At 45.7% G+C, this 16,545-nt stretch overlaps 2 long non-coding RNA genes across 2 annotated transcripts in view; one reads left to right on the top strand and one right to left on the bottom strand.

Annotated features, from left to right (window-relative positions):
• Window positions 1-3,672, top strand: part of LOC141578758 (uncharacterized) — a 55,325-nt gene extending 51,653 nt beyond the window's left edge. Inside the window, exon 3 of the long non-coding RNA XR_012509415.1 lies at window positions 3,404-3,672. This is a non-coding gene — a long non-coding RNA (uncharacterized LOC141578758). The remainder of the gene's footprint in view (window positions 1-3,403) is intronic.
• Window positions 3,673-11,172: 7,500 nt separating this feature from the next.
• On the bottom strand, window positions 11,173-16,501 carry LOC141578664 (uncharacterized). The gene is made up of 3 exons (XR_012509254.1): window positions 16,181-16,501; window positions 12,899-13,157; window positions 11,173-11,239 (listed from the first exon to the last, which is right to left on the bottom strand). It is a non-coding gene; the product is annotated as an uncharacterized LOC141578664 (long non-coding RNA).
• Between the last annotated feature and the right edge of the window lie 44 nt (window positions 16,502-16,545).

The raw sequence follows: 16,545 nt of genomic DNA, 5'->3' as shown, positions 1-16,545 counted from the left end.
GCCCCGAGTAAGGTCAGAGGGAGACCAGGTGGCCCCGGAGGAGGCGAACCCAATTCTTCCCCAGTGCCTGCCACTCTCCTTCTTGCTGTGGCCGAAAGGCCATTCTCTTCCCCACTGTTTTGGCCTCATCACATCTCTTTGAGATTAGATGACTCACTCTCTAAAAATTGCTTATGTTTCATATGTTGAACTGCCCTGTTGTTCAGTGCTAAAAAGTTCTGTTGATTCTTGTGTTCACCTGGCCTCTTTTGAGTCCTGTTTAGACTGCCTTAAGAAGAGGTTTTCAAGATGAGCACAAACTGGGACAGAACCTGGAGTGGAGGGCAGCTGAGAGAAAGGGCCACTCTGGGGGCCCACTGGTTTCTCCATCTCTCTCCCGGGGTCACACAGTCTCTCTCTGAGCTTGCTTTGCTCGCTTCTCTCTCCCGACCAACAGTCCCTTTGTTCCCTCTTCGTTCTGGCTTTCCTTTCCCGGTCTTCTAGCCGCCGTTTCCTGGTACTTTCCGCTTTCTCATATCTGAACATACTGCTGATCTGAACATCTGACCTCTCTCCGTCTCCTCCTTTCAATGTCTGCACCAGCTGCTAACTGCCTCATTGTGGAGTTCTTCATTCATGTGCCCAAGTTAGTCTGTTTGTTTTGTGCCACGGCACATCATATATTTCTGGATTGGCAGCTTTGGGTCACGGTCCCCTCCTGGTCCAATCAGCAGGGCCAAGAAGGGAGGACACTAAGAGGACCAGCACAAGGCTGTCCCTTCTGTGGTGCCCTGGGTGATTCAGGCACCACTATTTGACTGTCTGCTAGAGCCCCAGATCCAGTCATTGTTTTTATTTATTTACTCATGTTTCAGTTTATTTGTTGACCTTTATTATTGTTGTCCAGAGGTCTTCTAAGGATCCTTAAAAATTCCTTAGGCACCCAGCCTGGTAGACTGTGGAGGCTCCTACCCAGATGCCTGGTGATGGGGTGGGGAGGTCGATCATAGTAAACACAGTAAAACAAACAGTAAGTCATCTCCCACCCACCCCCGCCACCTTTAGTCTCACCTTTCATCAAACAAGGGAAGAGGAAACATATTTAATAAACACCATCCATTAGATTAGATCAGCAGTCTCTGAGCATTGCATTTCTTCCAGAAACAGTATCTCTCTTGCCCTCACAGAAGAGCATGTGGTCTAGAGGAGACTGAATAAAGTCCTTTAATCAGCCGCAGTAGTATCTGAATCATTGAATTTAGGATCTGACAACCACAAATTATTTTTTAGGCCAATTTTAGCCAACCAGGAGAGCTGGCTCAGTCCGACCCGGGCTTAATAAATCACCTCTTTGTCTGATGGTAGAAAGTTTGGGAAAGAGATTTTTTGGGGGCTTTTCAAACATAATCAAAAACAAGCTCCCATGCTGTGTGTGCCTGATGGGAGTCCTTGGTCCCACTCCCTTCACATGGCCCTGTGGCTATAGAGTGAGCCCTTGGGCTGGAAGGAGCCAGCGACATGAGGCAGGGGGCTGTCACCCCCACAGCCTGTGCTTTGTACTCCTGGCTGCAGGTTCTCATAGCCAGGAAAACAAGTCAAATCAAATTAGATGCCAGACACACGCTGCATAGCGCAGCTCACCCTCTGCTGCCTTAGACTCTTCTACACCTGCTGAAACCCTAGTCACTGGGAAAAAGAAAGAGGAGCTTCAGCTTCAAAATAACACCCACAGGAACCCCCCAATGTGGCCTCTATTAGAGTCACGTTAAGTCGACTGTGAAGTCCCAGTAAAGGGCGAAACGCAGGATCACCTCCTTCAGAACCCATCTGACGTCAGCTGCGTCTGAGCCCCTGGCAGACGTCTCCTCCAACTGCCAGGCAGATGAGACTAGGCTGAGGAAGACCCCTGGGACTTCATTCTATCCCTGCTGCCAGTGACAGCCACGTGTCTGCCTGAGGGGCTTGCTTGGAGGCCAGTCTGCCCATGTTTCTCCATCTATTCCAAGGAAACAGAATAGCAAGAAGGAACCTAGGGGACCAAGGCAGGGCCGGTGGCCTTCTTGGGAGCATGTTGCATTCTTGGAGATGTAGTACCAACAAGTCAGCAGCATTAAGAAAGGAAGAATCTGGTGTGGGCCAGTGCATGCAGGGAATTGTAAGTTTTTCATCAAATCCAGTTTTTTAGAGTTTCTTAGTTGGGGATGTAGTGATGTGAGAATAGAACCATTGGCAGCCAAGGTTCCAATGGGGTATGTGTCCCTGCGGGGATCCAGGGAAATCCTGGGCTGGAGCCAAAAGTGAGAGCCCTCCAGGCCTCCTGGGAACTGTCCAGTCCCAGGCAGCATCTCCCTGTGCTGGGCCTGGGGCTGCTCACCCATCTCCTAGCTCTGTGTACCCACTTCTCTGTAGATTGGCCCTTGGTTCCTGTTTCCCCCTAAACTTGAATTCACGCAAGCATGACTCTGGGTTCACTAATTCTAGTCATTACACTTGACCCAGCAGCTCGAGAGCCACTATTAACCAAGGAGACCCCTTTCTGGCCCCTTTGTGGGGGTTTCCAGGGGACAGAATGGCTCATGTACTCTTGTCAAAGTCCTGGGCTCCCAGGCCCACTGTACTACAGGTGTTTGTCGGGAGGCCTTACCTGGAACATCCTTGGAGGGCATCTAAACAACAGCTGCCCATGCTTAAGAACAGGGGTGGTGGTGGAGATCTGGGGGAGGCTGCCAAAGCCCCTCACCCCCCACTGGCACCACCGTTACCAGCACCCCCACCCCAATCCAGGCCTGACTTTTCCAATTAATCTTTGACTCTACCACTTCCTCCTTTGCCCCCTTGAGCTCCTTTCTGAATTTCTGATCCTCAGAAGTGGAACAGGACTAACAAGAGCCCTTCCCTTCCAGGGTTGTTGTGAAAATTAAGAGAGATAAGAGTTTGAGAGCATGTGCTATTTTGGAAATGATAAAGCTAATAGATCTTTGACCTAGATGCAACCAGAGATCATAGAAAATGTATATGAGCATAGACTGGAGATAGGATCTTGGTCTAGAAAGATGAATCTGTTTGGAATTGACACAAGAATGAAGTACATTTCATTAAAGAAAAAAACATTAAGGTAATTGGTGTGTAGCCCTACAAACATGACTCATAAAGTAGAGCTAACTGTAAAACAATTTCTCTGTCTCCCTTTGTTCCTTAAATATACTTATGGAGCTACTTTTCCCCTGGCTCCTGGATGACATCTAAGCTAAATCACCTTCTGACCCATTCTTCACCCCTTGGCCGATGTGTTTCTATTCCTCCAGGAGGCTTTCTTGATCAGACTGTAAGATGAGCCCCTGCTGGTTCTCTCATGTCCGCGGCTACCTCTCATCCTCTGGAAACACTTGCTCATCCTTTGCCCTCCTCATCTCTCGGCTCGCAGGCAGATCCCAACGTGGCTACTCCCCTAGCTGCACTGTGAGGCCATCTGGCCAGCCTGTCTCCTGCCACCAAGATTTCTCTGGCATGAATCGCCCAACTTCACTATGTCCCTGAAGCTCCAAAGGACATGTCTTGAACTTTCTACATGGTCTCACAGAAGCTGCCTTCCCTAACCTTGAGGTGAGGAGCCAGGATTCTTTACTCTCCCCCCGGGAAGAGGAGATTCACAGCACCAACTCTCCAGATCCACCCGCAGAGCCCAGCACAGCCGCTGCAAATGCCTGGTAAGTGGCAACCATCCCGGGCTTCTGATGCTGCCTCCCTGGAGCTCTGTGGCCATTGGGCCTTGACTGCCCCTGAGCAGTTCCCAGCCCTAAGTCCCAAGGGCAATCCAAAGTCCCTAAGTGACACAGTTATAGAGAGGCCAAACTGGGATTTCACGCCCAGCCAAAATTGCCTTTCTGGTCTTTGCCAGCTGTCTCCAGGAAAAAGAATCCTCCCCACCCCTACAGTATGAGGGTGGGTGGGCAAGTGAGAAGAAAGGTGTTCCGACCAGCCACAGAAACGTGGGGGATATGGCAGTGTCCCAAGCAGGCACCAAACAACCCCTACATTGGCTGCCCTGCTGGATATTTTGTCCTAAGAACTTACTCAGGGAACCCAATGAGAGAAGAGTTATGAGGCTCCTTTCTCAGCAGGACCAAAGGGGTTTCAGGAAATAGGAGATTGGAGGCATAATGAAAACAGTGCTCCAGGAAACAGAAGAGGAGGAGGCTGGGGAGAGGAAGGCAATAGATCTGGGAGGGAGGGAGGACCCAAGTCAGAGTTGCCTTGGAGAGAAACCTAAGGTCTGAGGGTCAGCCCAGAAGTCCTGGGGGAGGGATCTGGGTCCTGTTCTCAGAGTGGTCTAGGAAGAGACAGATGGTCTGGAAGGCCAGGCAGTGCCCTCGAATGTCCACACCAGCAAGCCTATCTCAGATGATTAAATGGCAGCAGATAAATTTAACTAAACGTGAGTAATGGGGGCACAAAGGGGAAGTGAAGAGAAATAGAATATTTTAGCAACATAAGGAAATGAGAAGAAAATGACTTTGCAATGAAATGTCAAACTTCTGTGCCTGGAGGAGATGTAATCTGGTCATTGCAGGCTCATGGGAGCGGGGGAGTCTGTGGTTATTTCAAGCAAATTTTAATTCACTTTAATTTAATAACATATGGCCAGATTCTTTGGGGACAGTGTCAGGAGATGGAACTGGGAGTCAGAGAGTGCCAGCCCTGTTCACTGGGGTGTTTCTTGTTTGTTGTTTTCCAAGGAGAGGCTGTGCTTATTTTATGTTCATTCACCCATCCATCCACTCATTCAGGGAGTAAATGTTAAAACCAGAGGATTGAGAAAAGAAAAGCCACAGTCTAGTCTGCCCCTGCCCCCAGGAGATCCTGGTCAGTTGGGGAGAGAGACAAGTGAACAGAAAGTTGCAACATCAGGACACATTCTGGGCCTAATATTTGGTGCCCAGTAGAAGTTTGTAGAATGAATACCTGATTAGAAGGTTGGTTCTGGAAAGGCACCAAAAAGGAGTGAATATCAAGGTGGGTCTTGAAGGATGAATAAGAGTCCTCCAGGAGGCAAGTCAAGGGCAGTCCAGGTAGAAGGGACTGCATGTGACAAGGCACAGTGATCCACATGTAGCAAAGGGGTGCTGGTTACAATAATGGGTCTGGGGGAGATTCCACAGGAAGGGGGACAGGATGAGAAGAGGAAAAGGACAAGGAAGAAACTCAGGATCCATGGACACTGATCAAGAATTGCACTCTCAGGAAGGCAGACTCTGAAGAGAAGACCTCCCAGTCTCCCTAAAGCCTACCATCCCTGAAATCTCTACTCCAGCCCAAGTGCCTATTCATCCATGAAGCATCAACCCAGGCATTGCATTCCCCAAGAAGCTTTTCTTTCTGGCTCAGGCTGGGGTGAGTCCCCCTTCCCCATGCATGCTCCCAGCACACCCTGTGCCACCAACTTTGTCACTGCCCATCCCCACTCCCATATTGGGTTAGTTTGTATGCCTGCCCATCTCCCAACTGAGGCTGCCATGCCCAGCTCTGGTGATGCCTGTCACCACACTGGTGCCTTCCTGGATCCTGGCCAGGCTGTCTGTCCATGAGATCCCATTCTCCAGATGGACAAAGTCCATCTAGAAAAGTGACTCTAGCTGAGGTCTGAATTAAGGGCTGCTCGCTGGGGTGGGGGTAGGGGTGGGATCTGGCCAAACGAAGATAGTTCATATCACATTGGACTTTTGTGCTTTCTAGAGGGATTCTGGAGTGTACTGGGTAAGAGCCCATCTTAAGTCCCCAGGAGCCTGACTGGAAGGAGTGAGTGGTTAGGGCTATTGGGCCTGGGCATCAAAGCCAGAGAAATCTGGCCCCAAGGCAGAGAAGCTGAGTGGTTGCACAGCTGGGACGGGGAGCAGGCCGGCTGAAGGCACGGCTCAGGACAGGGCCTAGCAGTAGAGAGGCTGGTAAGAGAGCCACCTCCCTGGACAGAGCTGCCATCGGAACAATGGGCTCAAGGAAAAAAATGACACAGCTGTAGATGCCCTGGATGTCCGCTAGGGGCCAACGGAGGCTAAGCCAGCCGGCGGATTGCCATGGTAACTACAGAGCCTGCTGCTGCATTATCCCTAGATCTTGGCAGTGAGGTGTGGAGAACGCTCAAGCAGGGTGCCGCGAACGCTCGCGGGTCTATGGCCATCACCTCTGGGCAAAGGCCCAGCCAGAGGCTAAGGACCCAGCTGACTTTCACTCTCATGTTTTCTCCCCTCTGCACAGGTCACACCTTTGTCCGTTGAACCAGGGATAGCAGTTGTGGGAAAAAAAAAAAAATGGGGTTTTGAATCAGCCAGATCAGTTCCTTCATTTTACAGATGAAATAGAAACCCAGAGAGGGAAAGACAGTTGCTGGAGACCACACAAAAGCAGTCCTGTAAACAGAGCTGAAGAGAAAATGGAGGGGATGGGGCAGGGATAAAGGAAGAAAACGATGCAAATGACCAAAGACCAATTTGGCGATGTGTTCTATTTTTTTTTAATTACCATTTTTGAAGTTAAATCGTTTTAAACCCTAGGTTTCACCTGATGAGTTTTAAATATATACATATATATATACACACATATATATATATATAATGCTACAATGTAACTTAAGAATCTCCTTCAGCTGATCACATGCATCTTTGTCTTCCGTACCATCTTCTTCCTTCTCCAATTAGTGTCTTTCCTTCTCTGGGCTTCTACTGCTTCTATAAAATGAAGAAGATGCCTAACTGATCTCAAAGCCAGTTACTGTCTATAATAAAGCAAAGACTTCATTTTATTAACTCATCCCAATTAACTGGACACATCAGTGAGTAAGCACCTCTTGGGGCGAGCACTTGCTTGGCAGTCAGACGTCTCTGTAACTGGACAGCTGGAAGGCACAGCCTCAGGGCAGCCTAGCCCAGGTCCTTTGGGGGTTCATGTATCTAGTTGCAATATTGGAGGACATTAGCCATGAACAAAAACTACCTTGATGAGAATATTTGCAAGTTAATTAACTTGCAAGTTTATTTTAAAAACTCAAAGACATTAAGAAATAGCCTCTAGACATTCATCATCAAAGCAATGATGGGGGGAAAAAACTCAAATCTAAACATAGTTAATTCAGTTAATATGATGTGAGAATAGTCTTGATTCATTTCTAATCCTTCATTCTTTCTGTGCCCTCCTTCTCTATCCTGTTCTTGACTCATTTTGTCCACATTCTGGTCTCTAGGCAAAGTTCTTTGTTTGGCTGCAAAACTACTCAGATGCCATTTGCATCTCGGAGAGCCCAGTAAGATAAATCTCCCCACACAAGCAACTACATTTCAGGGTCATTTAACATCCTGGCCTCAAGGGGCGCAGAGGTATCTGGGGAAAGCCTTCCTTGAGTGGACATTTTTCATGACTCCAATCCCATGAGTGAGCCTGGGGTCAAACAGACCAGGCCACAGGGTCAGGGCAAAGATGGGATGCTAGGCCCATCCACTGACCAATGAGGAGACTTGATAAACAAGGATGCAAGTGATTGCCCTTAGGACGGCCTGTCTGGGAGAGCCTGGTGGGTGAGTGAGAAGCCAAAGTGAGGTCTCTGGACCCCTGATCCTTGTCACCTGCAAGGACTTCATTTCCCCTGAGGTGACACCTCTTGGCTCTGAGTCACCACAGTAGGGATGAAGCAAGAATCAGTGAGTGGGTCCCTCCAGCTTGGCTCAAGGTGGCAGGAGACCACCAGGGAGGTTTTGTGAGGAAATCTGGAGCAGCTCAGAAAGCTTGGGCTGCAGGTAGTCGGTGAAATTTGTTGAACTGAAAACATTTTCTGGAGCTTGTGGAGGCTTCAAAGTTGACTTGAGGGTAGACTGGCAGGGTCAGTAGTGGTCAAGAAATTGACCGAGATCAAACCTTATCAAATGTCACCACGGGGTGTCTGTGACAAGGCCCCAGGTGCTCACAACTCACTGTGTGGGTCTAGGGGACTGAATGTCCAGTTTTTTTCTTTTCTGCCTTTCCCACACAATATATATGAGTAAAGACTTTTCATAGACTGAGCCAGTGACTAACTGGTACAGCCATACCAAAGAACAGTACTCAGCAATAGAAAGGATTCAACTATTGATACAGTGACCTAGATGGACTTCAAGGGCTTTATTCTGAGTGGGGGGAAAAAAGCCTGTCTCAAAAGGTCACGTACTGTATTATTCCATTTTGTAACATTCTAGAAATTACCAAGAATAGAAGTGGAGAACAGATCAGTGGTTGTCATGGATTAGAGACAGGTGCGAGAAAGGTCACTATGCCAGCACAGGGAGTTCTTTGTAGTAATAGTAGTTTTGTGCCTTGAATGTGGTGATGGTTATAGGACTCTATACATATGATAAATTGCCACAAATTACACACTAGGACATTCAAAAATACATGCAAAATAGGTAAAATCCAAGTAAGGTCTGTAGACTCATTAATTGTATTGTGCCAATATGAAGTTCCTGTATTTTTTTTTAAAATGTTTCTACTACCAAAGTAGTCCATTTCTTTTTATTTGGGGTGGAGAGGTAATTAGGTTTATTTACTTACTTATTTAACAGAGGTACCAGGGATCGAACCCAGGACCTCATGCATGCTAAGCATGTGCTCTACTTCTGAGCTATATCTTCCCCTGCCCACAATTTCCTGGTTTTGACAATGTATTATAGTTATGTAAAATGCCACTATGGGGGAAGCTGGGTGATGGGTACATGGGACCTCTCTGTACTATTTATTGTACATTCTTGTAAGTCTATAATTAACTCAAAATAAAAATGTGAATAAAAACTGTACAAGTTGGGGAAGGGTGTAGCTCAGTGGTAGCATGTTTACTTGGCATGCATGAGGTCCTGGGCTCAAACCTCAGTACCTCCATTTAATAGATAAATAAATAAATAAACCAAATTACCCCACCCCCAAAAGTAAAAAATTTTAACACACATTTAAAAAACTGTACTAGTGAGTGGCTTTATTCTGTTTTGAATATTTTGAGCTTGGAGGTGGTTAGCATAATGTATTATCTAGGACTCTGGATGCAAGAGTCGGAGAAGCCATTTTTTAAATTGGCATGAGACAAAAAGGAGGAAAATTATCAGTGTATGTGATCAAACTATGGGACAGCAGGGCCAGAGCTGCACACACAAGTCCAGCTAATGAGGACTCACACAGCAGCCTCCCTCTTACTTTCTCTCTCATCTCCCTTTCCTATCTCTTCGTAGAGGAGGGAGAATACCTTTCCTCAAAGAAAGGGGATGCTGTACTGAGAGATGAAGGAAGGCATGTTGGGCAGAGGGGGAAAAGTAGATGTCCATTACAACATATAAAATGGGTAAACATATGTATTAATTAATGAAAACATTGCCCCTGTATCTACTGGAAGTAAAGAAACAATTTGGTGGTACATTTTAAGGTGCCAGTGTGGTGGCCTGCATGCAAGTGTTGGTCACCTGGTGGGTCTCAGTGCCAGTGGGTGGGTGGTCCACAGAGGGGCATGAGAGCCCTGGGGAAAAACGGTGCTGAGCTCACAAGGTCAGAGGCATGCCAGAAGGGCCCACGGGAGGGTCCTCGGGGATCACCAGGGACTCAACTTTAACATGTGAGGATACATGCACAGGGGTCAAGAGCATGCCTGAGACAGAGGCCACTTGAATCCAGGATATGACATGTGGTAGCTGAATGACCTTGGCAAGTTTCTCTGAACCTTGTTTCCTTACATGTAAAATTGGGATGAGAGTACCTACTTCATAGGTTGTTAAATTCAGTTGATATAGTGTATGTAAAGCCTGGTCTTGCCAAGTAGAAACCGCCAAATGATCTTTTTGCGGATGGCTTTACAGCAGTAGAGGGTCGCAGTGGCAGCAGGTGGCGCTCGAGCCCAGCTCTCCGCCCGCGACGCCCTGCAGCTCCAAACTGAAGCAGGTGCTTATTTGAAGAAGGGGACCCGGGCGCTAAGAAGGGCTTCCCCAGGTTCGACTCGAAGCTCGGCCAAAGATCTCTGACTGGAGGGCTGAAGGCACGCAGACCCCACGCAGTGTCCCTGTCTTGTCCTCCTGGCCCGAGTGTGCACGGAAGACAGGGGACCTGAGTTCCCTGTTGTTCTAGGAATCGCTAGTTCTCTGACTTAGTGTCGGATTTGGGCAAGCTACTTTCGCCGGGACCCATCTCCTCTCAAGAGTTTTCATGGAAGCTAGAAGGTAAACCACTTTAATGAACGTTTTACAGTGACTGGAACTTGGATATTCGTGTGTTATGGGAGAGGCCTCAGCGGGAAACCTGTACCCACGGCGGGCCGAGTGAGGAAGTGAAGGTCAAATATGCGTGGCTATTAAAGATAGAGCAGGTGACATAGAAAGCATTTCTCCTTTGCCCTGGCTGGGACAAGGTCCCGCTGAGTCCCGCATCATAAGCTCCCCAAACCAGGTCGCGGGGTGTGAAGAGGTTTGGGGACACCACCTGGGGCACCTGCAGGCCTCTGCTGATGTCCCTGGCCTGGTCCGCGCGCCCAGAACCTCGAATGGACATGCGAGGCGGTCTTTTCAGCGGCAGAACTGCGAGTCAAGAGCAGAGACTGAGGTAGTTGTCAAGGAGACAGGATGGCGCGAAGAAGAATGCAGCTCTTGATTGGCTGGGAGGCTTGTTGACGCCCCGTGGCGCCGCGGTGAACCCGAAGGTGTGAACCCGCCTTCAGGAAACTGGCCGCTCGGCTGTCTGCGCTTGGCGGCCAGTCTACAACCGCCCCTTGCCCTTCAGCAGCAGAGCCGGGCCAGGTAGCATTTCCACTGCGAGGTGTCCCGACCCTCCTGTCCAGAGCGCGGATCTCAATGGGAAGGAAGGGGACCGGACCTAGGACACGGGGGCGGCCGTCCAGAGGCGCGCGAGGCTGCTTTTGGACTTCCCGCGGACCATCTCCCCATTCCTTGGCGGGCTCGACCTCCTCCCCAGGGCTCAGAGCCCGGTAGGGCCTCCGAGGCGGCCTTCAGCGGACTGGCAGCAGGTACATTGCCTACTTCTGGTGGACCCAGGCCTTGGGTGCACGGCTTTGAGGGAAGGGGTTAGGGGTAGTTCTGGTTCAGGGCGGCATTTCGGTACTGTGAAGAGGAGCCAGTGATTCCTCCCGAGTGCATCCGTCTGTGAATCCGTCTATGCAGAAATTCAAGTCAATCACCAGAGCTGTGTGAATCGAGGGGCTTCGCCCTCCAAAATCTCCAGTTGTTTCTCTCTCCAGGTTTTACAAATAATCCTTGAAATAGATAATTGAAAAAATTTAAATCTTCGGTTAAAAAAATAAACGTCTCTTGGCAGCATTTTGCTGTTATTGTACTGCTCTTGAGTACGGAAGGCTTGTGCACACTTAGGTCTGGTCTAACTCGGGTCTCCCTCCTGTCTCTCCAGGTCCCTTCTGAGCCCTGGACCTTGTGATGAGTGACATCTCTATACACACCTCATTCTTTCAAAGGTAATCTGTCTTTTCTCTCACTACTTTTAAGGTCTTTGGTGTTTTTTGGTTTCACTATGATGTGTCTCAGTGTAAATTAAAAAAAAATTTTCTGGCTTGGGATGTCGGTATTCCAGAATCTGTAAGTTTGTATCTTTCCTCAGTTCTGAAAATTCTCAGCTGTTATCTTTTCATATATTACCTCAGTCCCCTTCTTTTCTTCTTCTGGAACCCAGTTAGATATATTATACTTCTGTGCTTTTTTTTTCATCTTTTCCATCTCTTTGTCCTTTTGTAGATACTTTCCTGAGGTCCATCTTCTGTTCAGTTTTCATTGGTTTTCTCTCTAGCTATGCCTAATCTGTTAACTCTTGTGTATGAAGTTCTAAATTTTGCCTACTATAGTTTTTCATTTACAAAAATTCTATTTGGTTCTTACTCAGTTCTGTTTCATACTTTAAAAATCTTGATCTCTACTCACATACTAAACTGCTGCTTGAGTTTATTAAAATAATTTTTTGAAACATATTGGAAATGTTATTGTAAAGTCTGTGTTTGAGAATCCTATATGAAGTTGTTATAAATCTGATTATGCAATTTTCCCCTACTGTCTATCATTCATGGTTTCTTGTTTTCTATATGTGTTTTGTGATTCAAGGCTGTGAGCTCATATTTCTTAGGATCAAATTTGGGGAAGCCTGGGCTAAAGGTTGTCTCCTCCAGGCAGAATTTGTGTTTGCTTCTGCCAGATGCCTGGAAGTACCATTAACCTGGGACCAATATAAACTAAATTCTAAGCCTGCATTTTTTCAGAGCACCTAGGGACTGTGAATTTAGGTTGCAAATCCACACAGGGACCAGTTTGTGGTTCTCAGGGGAGATGTTTTCCACCTTTTCCGCTCATTACCAAGGTTTGAAACAGGCAATTTACCCTGCAGCTTCCACCAGAAGGGTGTTCACTCTTGGAGTCCCAATGTGTATTTCTGTGTGTGTGTGTGTGTGTGTGTGTGTGTGTGTGTGTGTGTGTGTGTCCATGTCCTATTTGATACCCTGCTTTGGATGGGACTGGAGTTTCATCACCTGCCCCTGTGCTCACAGGACCATGAAAAACAACTAGCTTTCAGTGTCCTGCCTACCACTCTATGTTATCAATTTTGCTTTATTTTTAGCCTCTGTGCATTCCTTACCAATTTTCTAACTCACCAATGCGTTTTAAAAGATTTTTAAAAAATATTTCATCCAGCACAAGGTTATTTAGCCACACTGGCAGAAATGGAAGTGCATTTGTGAGTTCTTTAGAGGAAACCCACGAATGCCTGACTTGGGAGATCTGGCTCCAAGGCACCCTCCTCCAACCTCCGCAGCTTCTCAAATCCAGTTAATTCCACAGCCTTTTAGTGTTGTGAGCTGCACCCACCCCCGCTGGGGGCTGAAGCCCAATTGTTTTCCACTGCATCCACTTACCGCAAACAATGAAAATTCAGGCTACTCTCCTTACACTCAGCCTGTTCTCTAATTCCCCTTTCCCATGTTTGGCAAGGGGCAGAGGAGTTGGGGTAGTTTAGAGCCCCTCCCCTTCTTCTGGGTGGTCTCCGTGTCTGAGTGCTTTTCTTTTTCACATTCATCTTGGAGTGAGGGTAGAACCTCACATTCCCCACTAGGTGGAGGGCTTGCCATTCTGAAGAATTCTTCCTTTTTTCCCATCCTAGTCTCCTTATATAGCCTGGAAAAGAAGGATAGCATTCACGCAGTGGTTAATAGAAGCAGGGCAACTTCAGCACCTGGTCCCTCTTTGTAAGACCTGAGGGTGTCTAGCTCCAAAAGTTTTGTCTTTTTTTAAAAAATTCCAGTTTTACTGAGAAATAATTGAAATACAGCCCTGTATAAGGTGTAAGCATAATAATTTCACTTACATACACCATGAAATGATTATCACAATAAATTTAGTGAACATCCATCATCTCATACAGATAGAAAATGAAATAGAAAAAAAAATTTTTTTTTTGTGATGAGGACTCAGAATTTACCCTCTTAACAACTTTCATATATAACATACAGCAGGGTTAATTATACGTATCATGTTGTACATTACATCCCTAGTACTTATAACTGGAAGTTTATACCTTTTCACTACACCCAGTTTCCTCTCCCCTCACCCCCGCCTCTGGTAACCACAAATCTGGTATCTTTTTCCGTAAGTTTGTATGTTTGTTTATTTGCTTTTGAAGTATAATTGACCTACAACACTATGTTTGTTTCCATTACACAACATAGTGATTTTTTGTATACATTTCAAATGGTCACTATGATAGGTCTAGTTACAATACATCACCACAAAGATCTTACTTTGTTATTGACTATATTCCTCACACTGTACATTTTATACCCATGAAATTTATTTTGCAACTGGAAGTTTGTACCTCTTAATCTTCCTCACCTATTTCTCCCTGTTGCACCCTCCACTCCACCTGCCCTATCTTCTGGTAACCACTTGTTTGCTCTCTGTATCTATAACTCTGTTTCTGTTTCATTATGTTTGTTCATTTGTTTTGCTTTTCAGATTCTACATATAAGTGAAATCATACAGTATTTGTCTTTCTCTGACTTATTTCACTTAGCATAATACCCTCTAGACCCACCCATGTTGTTGAAAATGCTAAGATTTCATTCTTTTTATGGCTGAGTAATATTCCATTGTGTATATATACCACATATTCTTTATTTATTCATCTATTGATGGGCACTTCAGTAGCTTCCATATCTTGGCTATTGTAAATAATGCTGCAATGACCATAGGGGTACATGTATCTTTTCCAATTAGTATTTTGTTTTCTTTGGATAAATATCCAGGAGTGGAACTGCTGGCTTATGGCAGTTCTATTTTTAATTTTTTGAAGAATCTCCATACTGTTTCCCATGCTGCACCAATTTACATTCCCACCAACAGTGCAAGAGGGTTCCCTTTTCTCCACATCCTCACCAGCACTTGTTATTTGTTGTCTTTATAATAGCCATTCTGACAGATGTGAGGTGGTATCTCACTGCGGCTTTGATTTGCATTTTCCTGATGACTTGTGATGTTGAGCATCTTTTCATGTGTCTGTTGGCCATCTGTATGTCCTTGGAAAAATGTCAGTTCAGATCCTTTACCCATTTTTTAATTGGGCTGTCTACTTTTTTGATGTGGAGTTGTATAAGTTCTTTGTATATTTTGGATATCAACCCCTTACCAGAAATATCATTTACAAATATCTTTTCCCATTCAGTATGTAGTCTTTTCATTTTATTGATAGTTCCTTCATTGAGCAAAAGGTTTTTAGTTTGATGTAGTGCCATTTGTTTATTTTTGCTTTTGTTTCCCTTCCCTGGGGAGACATATCCAAAAAAAAAAAAAATTACTAAGACTGATGTCAAAGAAAGTACTGCCTATGTTTTCTTCTAGAAGTCTTATGGTTTCAGGTTTTCATTTAAGTCTTTAATCCATTTTGAATTTATTTTTATGCATGGTGTGAGAGTATCCAGTTTGATTCTCTTGTGTGGAGCTGTCCAGTATTCCCAACAGTATTTATTGAAGAGGCTGCCTTTTCCCCATTTTATATTCTTGTCTCCTTTTTCATTGATTAATTGCTCATATGAATGTAAGTTCATTTCTGGCCTGTCTCTTCTGTTCTATTGATGTATGTGTCTGTCTTTGTGCCAGTAACATACTATTTTGATGACTATGGCTTGAAATCAGAGAGTGTGAACCTCCAGCTTTGTTCTTCTTTCTCAAGGCTGTTTTAGCTCTTGTGGGTCTTTGGTGTCTCCATACAAATTCTAGAATTATTTTTCCTAGTTCTGTGAAAAAATGCCACTTTATCTCTCTTTGAATGCAGAAGAATTTAATCTCAGCTGAGTCCCGGTTACCAGTTCTAGGCCAACAGGAAAAGTTTCTCTTATCCCCTCATAGTAGTAAATGACTCAGAATTGCTGCTTCTAATCCAATGGCTCCCATCACACTTAAAGTAGAATCCACACTGCTTATCACAGTCTCCAAAACTTTGCTCCATCAAACCCCAGGCTACTTATCCTACCTCTACACCACTCACTCTCCCATCCTTCACTCTGCTACAGCTACATTAGGCATCAGTTTCTAAAACACATCAAGTTTGTTTCCTCTTTGGGGCTTTGGCACCCTCAGTTCCTTCAGCCTAGAATTCTTTTCTTCCTCATGTTCCTGCAGTTTCCTCCTTAAGTCTCAGTCTACTGTCCCTTCCTCAGAGAGGCCTCCTTATACCACTCGTTCATATTTCAGAATTATGTTTTCTGCTTGTTCCGGAGCCTTATATTCATGTGGCAGTGGTGGAAAGCATTGTTTTTTAATGTCCATCCTCTCGATAAAGCATGTAACAAAAGAAATACTTACTTGCAATAATTTTGTACCATGTGACTATGTGATACTCCAAAGTTGAGAAATCATGTCTAAGTTGAGGAAAATTTTAAACTGATTATTTGTGATATAGAAAACATAACTATATAAATCTAATCCTTTGTGTTGAAATTTTCCATCATTTACTTCCCAAGCACAAATTCCTTAGCAATCGGATACCAAGTAATAAAGTAACATGGTAATGGCAGTTAGTTTGCTTTTGAATACTGTTCAGGGAGCCATGGATTTATCTGAAGATGTTTTTTCTTTCTGTAGTATCAACTATTTCATAAAGTATCTTAGTACTTAGATACAAGTAGGGTACAAGTATCACTTACCAAACCTTCGGTAGTGACCCACGGGTGAAGACGGCATAGAAAAGGCAAGGTTGCCCCACTCCCTTCACTGCCTTATTCCTATAGCTAAAGTCAGTACTTGAAATCATCTTATTGATGGGTTTACGTTTTTTATTGTCGGCCTCGGGCACAGGAGTGCACACTTGCTCCCAGAAAGCAGGATCTTTCCAGCCCTGTCTACCGCTGTATCCCGCCCCTAGCAACACGCCCCTGGCACAGAGAAGGCGCTCAGTGACTATTACGGGAATAAGCAGACGAAGGCGTACTCAAGCCCCACTCTCCGACTAGTTCGGCCCTGACAGCAGTCCTCACCAGGGTGCCTCGGAAAGCGCTGCGTCCTCCCCGGC

This window comes from Camelus bactrianus, chromosome 9, assembly GCF_048773025.1.
Source record: "Camelus bactrianus isolate YW-2024 breed Bactrian camel chromosome 9, ASM4877302v1, whole genome shotgun sequence".
NCBI lineage: Eukaryota > Metazoa > Chordata > Mammalia > Artiodactyla > Camelidae > Camelus > Camelus bactrianus.
The sequence above is the reverse complement of the archived record's forward strand: the minus strand, read 5'-3'. Positions and strand labels throughout refer to the sequence as shown.